Source organism: Pleuronectes platessa, chromosome 2 (genome assembly GCF_947347685.1).
Source record: "Pleuronectes platessa chromosome 2, fPlePla1.1, whole genome shotgun sequence".
NCBI classification, from domain to species: Eukaryota; Metazoa; Chordata; class Actinopteri; order Pleuronectiformes; family Pleuronectidae; genus Pleuronectes; species Pleuronectes platessa.
Window position 1 is genome coordinate 30,086,053 of NC_070627.1, and position 6,000 is coordinate 30,092,052.

The following is a 6,000-nucleotide window of genomic DNA, read 5'->3' on the forward strand; positions in this document are numbered from 1 at the left end:
CTGTGACGTTTATCATAGGAGCAGTTATCACTTCTCCCTGCTGTTGACGAGTTCTATTTGCAATGGGAGAGAAGGAATCGGAGCCCAGAGATGAACAAGAGGTGACGTCATCGTTCAGTCCTCCAGCTGCCCCGTCTCCATAGACTAGGAGAGCGGTGGGTGGAGGCTGGGATGGGCTTGATCGTTGATCGGTGGAGTCTGGTATCTGCACATCATATGGAGGAGGGTTTTGTCGTTGGGGAGGAGGGAGGCAGGCGTCGAGTAGAGGCCCTTTAAACACTGTAAGGGGAGGATAAAGAGATCTATATGATTTATTTTGCTAAGGTTGAGTGAAGGTTTGGACCCCAAAGCAGACACGGACGAGTTGTTGGAGGTAAATGAACAGAGTTTATTTGCAGGAGAGGTAGATGAAGGCTGGAGCGGCAGGGTGCTGGCTGGCTTGGAGATCCTCGTTGAGAAGAGGATGAGGAGCCGAGCGGAGAGGCACACGAAGGTTCTGGGTTGAAGGAAAGCACAAAGGTTAGAAGACATCCAAAGGACACAAGGGTCGAGAGTTTCTGCAGCGCAACAACTACCATAGTAGACGGAATAATCTGGCACTAAGGTGGTGAGTAGACCAGGCTTTTAATGGAGGGGATGATTAGATGGATTGGGAGCAGGTGTGCCTCGACCTGCTGCAGCCACGAGCCAGCCACGCCCACCTGCCACACACAACACACAGGGAGAAACCAGAAGGGAAGGAAGAGACACAGCAAAAAAACACAACACCAAACACAAACCCCACATTTTTTCAACTTTCTTTCAACATTCTTTTCAACATTCTCAGTTTCCTTCTCGTCAACCTTAGCCATCTGTTTAAAAGTTTTTTTCCTGTCCCTACACTCTGCCTCTTTTTCCCACATTTCAAGACACTTTTTATTGTCTTCCATGTCTTTCGACACTGCGACCTTGACTCTTTTCTTGCTTTTTAACTCTTCCTCTCTCTGGACCATACTGGAAGAAATGTCACACTTTCCTGTCCGTGTCTTTCAATGTCTTGGATTCAATGTTGCTACAATGTCAAATTAAAAGTTACATCAACTAGGAGTTGAGTTAAGACAAATTAGACTTGAAAGTTGAGCTAACTGAATCACAAAACTTAAAATGTTAAGTATAATTGCCTAATTTAGAATGTCACTGAAGTTTGTTGCCTTATAATTTTGAGTTGACACAACTTTTTATTCTTAACAGTGTAGTTCCACAGGAGAGGAGCCTGGTTGTTGAATGCTCCACCTCCTATTCTGCTCTTACAGACTCTTGGAACCACAAGAGAGCCTATGTTTTGGGAGCAAAGTGATCTATTTGGACAATACAGTGTTATGAGTTCTTTGATATATAAAGGGGCTTGATTGTTAAGGGCTTTATATATGAGGAGCAGGATCTTGAATTCTATGCTGAAATTTACAGGGAGCCAATGCAGAGAAGCTAAGACAGGAGTAATATGAGCTTCCTTCTAGTTTCTGTCAGCACTCGTGTTGCAGCATTTTGGACCAACTGGAGGCTTTTCACAGACTTACTGGGACATCCTGTCTAGAGGTAGCAAATGCATGAACTAGATTTCCAGCATCCTTCTGATAGAGGATATTCCTAATTTTCACAATATTGCACAGGTGGAAGAAAGCATTCCAAGAGATTTGTTTTATATGTGTTATGATCTTATTTAAGCAGACCCAAAAAGTGCAGAACACGATGGATGGATGGCAGTAAAAGGTTTTATTGTTAGAGCTGGAGCTAGGGTGGTGGTGGCAGGCAATGGGGATGCAAAAAGTCCAGGGAAGGTAAGGCCGGAGCAGATGAGTCGAACCAGTGGAAGGTAAGAGCTGAAACTGAGGCAAAAAGGGAGCAACGGGTTAACAGGTATCATCAATAAGAAAGATGTAGTCGCTGAGCCGAGAAATCTACCACACAGGTGAACGGATGATCTGGCGATGACAGGGGAGATGAGCCAACGTTTTATGGAGTGGAGGTGGAGTTGATGAGATGAATTTCAGCGGCACTGGTATTCCACACAAGGCCACTCCCAGCTCCAGGTTGAGCCACACGGGGAAGGATAACAGTGGGGGAAGGGAAAACAGGGTGGTGGAAAACTTGGTCCTGACAATATGTGGGTCCAATGACATGTCCTGGTCAAACATAACTCCAAGGTTCCTCACACAGGACCTACTTGCCAAACCTACACCTTATAGGTGATTACCTGTGCAGACAGTGTTTCTCTAAAATGTTAAGGGCCAATTACAATGCCCTGAGTTTTTTCTGAATTTAGAAGTATTCATTTTTAGGTCACCTTGACGTTCTTGATACTTTCCTGAAGTTAAGGCTTCATGTAACAGTCCTGCTCACCATTATTGGCACACCTTAATTTTTTGCACAGATGTACACTCCTTAGGAAATAAATGGAAATGTACCAAATTAATATCATCAGGATCTTTTAATTGGAGGTCCAAAGTAACAAAGAAAATAGTTTTTTTAACTTGCATATTGTAAATTCAAAGAAGAAACAGAAAAAAACATCATGTACAGCAATAACGGCACCCCTCTTTAATATTTGGTTGCACACCCTTAGGCATTGATGACAGCCTCCAAATGTTTCTTGTAGCCATCTATAAGCTTCTTGCACGTCTCAGCTGGTATTTTCTCCCACTCTTCCTTGGCAATTTGTTCAAGCTCTTGAAAGTTTGCAGGGTTCTTTTCCCCAATAGCAGATTTCAGCTCACGCCAAAGATTTTCAATCGGATTGAGATCAGGACTCATTGCTGGCTATTTTAAAACAGTCTTTTTTTCCCCTTTTCATCATTCCTGCATGCTTTTGGATGTGTGCTTTGGGTCTTTGTCTTGCTGGAGGACCCATGATCCTCGACTCAAACCAAGATTTCTTACACTGGGTAGGACATTTCGCTCTAAAATCTCTTGATAATTCTCTGATTTCATGATTCCTGTGATATGGTCACGGCCCCCAGTACCAGATGCAGCAAAGCAGCCCCATGCTACAATGAAGCCTACAAGGATGTACTTTTCCTTGTAGGCTTCATTGTGTCGTCTGTAAACAAACTGTTGGTGTGCATTGCCAAAAAGCTCTATTTTTGTTTCAGCTGTCCACAAAACATTTTCCCAGAAGGACTGCGGTTTGTCCAGGTACTCTTTGGCAAAGATCAGTCGTTCCTTTTTATGCCTTTTCCTCAGCAATGGTGTCCTCCTTGGCCTTCGCCCATAAAGCCCTGTTTGGTTTTGTGTGCGGCGTATGGTACTTGTTGAAACCATGACTGTTCCAGGTTGGCCTACAGGTCTTTGAATGTTTGACGTGGTGTTTTTTCTACCATTCGCACCAACCTTCTAAATCTTCTCTCATCAATTTTCTCTTCCCCCCATGTCCAGGGAGGTTCTTGACAGTTCCATGCTTGGCAAACTTCTTAATAACTTTACGCACTGTTGATACAGGGATACCAAGGTTTTTGGAGATGGCCTTATACCCTTTAGTGGTCTTGTGTATGCTAATAATGTACCTTCTGATATCCTCAGACAGCTCTTTTGTCTTCACCATTGTGACAAAGGAGCAGGGAATAACAAGTGGCTTTTTAAAACACGGAAGTCATCATTCATTGGCTAATTCATGTCACATGGGCACAGACAATTCATCAAAGATGATTCTCATTGGTGATTTACCACAGGTGAGTCATAATGTGTTTTCATACTGATTTACAGCAAAGGGTGCCAATATCAGTGACACAGCAAGCTTTAAGTTTTTCTATTTTTACCCCTCATTGTTTGTTTTAAATTGTTGTTTATCATTTGCTCTTTTTTTATCAAACACGAATGCTCTATAGAAAAAGTTGTTTTAACCAATAATAGTGAGCAGGACTGTATGTTCAGCTGGGTCTCTGTGTAACAATGGAAGTGTAAGTTGTGCTTTCTGAAGATGTTGCCTAAAGGGAGCATATATATATGCTGCTAAAAACTTTAATCTTGATGATGTTTTCCTACACTTGACATCTATTGCACGTCTGTCCGTCCTGGGAGAGGGATCCCTCACATGTGGCTCTCTCTGACGTTTCTACGTATTTTCGCCCTGTTAAAAGGGTTTTTAGTAGTTTTTCCTTACTCTTGCTTAGGGCTAAGGACAGAGGATGTCTCACCATGTTAAAGCCCTATGAGACAAATTGTGATTTGTGAATATGGGCTATACAAATAATATTTGATTGATTGATTGATTGATATATAAGGTGAAGAGTATCGGTCCAAGGACAGAACCTTGTGGAACTCAATGACTAACTTGTGCATGGAGAAGTCATTGTTAACATTAACAATTTGAAATCTATCTGACTTGAATATTAATTAAACCAGCCCAAGGCTGTTCCTTCAATCACTACATGTTGTTCCAGTCTCTCTCAGAGAATCTTATGATCTATGGTGTCAAATGCTGAACTAAGATCCAACAGGACAAGTATAGAGACAAGTCAATTATCTAATGCAATGAAAAGGTCGTTTGTAATGTTTAATAGTGCTGTTTCTGTGCTGTGATGGATCTAAATCCTCACTGAAAATTTTTCAACGGACCATTACTATCTAAGTAATAACAAAGCTGGTTAGCAACAGCTCTTTCTAGGATGTTTGCAAATGAAGGGCAGGTTTGATATGGGTCTATGATTAGCTAAAACCTCTGGATCAAGAGTGGGCTTTTTAAACAGAGGTTTAATTACTGCTACCTTAAAAGCTTGTGGTTGGTAGCAGGTTAAAAAAGACACATAATCTGATATAATATGGAACTTGAAACTTCCATAAAATGTCTAGTTGGGACAGGGTCTAATAGACAAGTTGTTGGTTTAGATGATGAAACTAGTGACGTCAATTCAGGAAGATAAATTGAAGAAAAGTAAATCTGGTGCTACAGGTGGTTTCTGGACTAGACAATGTATCTGTGCTATTCATTTGGAGGTGGTGGTGGATTTTTTTTCCTGATGGTTATAATTTAATTTGTGATGAAGTTAATGAAATCATTGCTTCTCAGAGTTAGAGGAATATATGGATCAGTAGAGCTATGATTATGGGACAGCCTGGCTACAGTGCTGAAAAATAACCTTGGGTTTTTCTGCTCCTGTGGTGTCATCCATGTGTCTGCAAGCCCCGACATCCATATTCGACTCAAAACGAAATCATTTACACCGTGTTTTAAGCCTAAATGTCCACTGATATCATCTGACGAGTCGAATATAAATGTCGGGCTTGCTGAGACTTTGATGACACCAAACCAGCAGTATGGAGACATGTTGTGTTTTTTCTGTTGTTTCATTACATCTGAACATTTGTTCTAAGTTACTTCGATTGTATTGGATTGCAACAAAGTTACCCCTGAGACTCCTAAAGTGTCTTATGGACTCAAACACTTCACCCACCCCTCCATCTGCATAGTGGTGAGAAGATAATGAGTAAATCTGAATTTTTTGGTGAACTATCCAATTAACTATGGATGGGCAAAGTGAAAGGGTTAACTTGTAGTAATAAATCAATTAGAAACAGGGTTCGTACGGTCATGGAAAACCTGGAAAAGTCATGGAATTTTAAAATGTGTTTTTCCAGGCCTGGAAAAGTCATGAAACAAATAATCTCCCAAAAGTTTTGGAAAAGTCATGGAATTTTGTTATATTAATATTTTCATGTTGTTCATTTTAGGGATGGACATAATTAATAGACGATTAGTTTCGTCGATGACATTATTTTTTCATGGATGAAAACTATTGCATGTTCGCTATGTGGCAGGACGTCGGAATATCCGAGTTGCCTTGAACGCAGCACAGCGAGGATGTTAGCATTTGGAGAAAGCAGCCCGGAGCTAACCTGCGCTGCTCGGCTTCATGTCCGCACACGGACCGTCAGTCCACCTGGAAGGGAACCCGGACAGACCCGGGTCTGTGTCAGGGGTTCCGGGAGTTAGGGCATGACAATAACTTGACTGAGAGGGCGAGAACA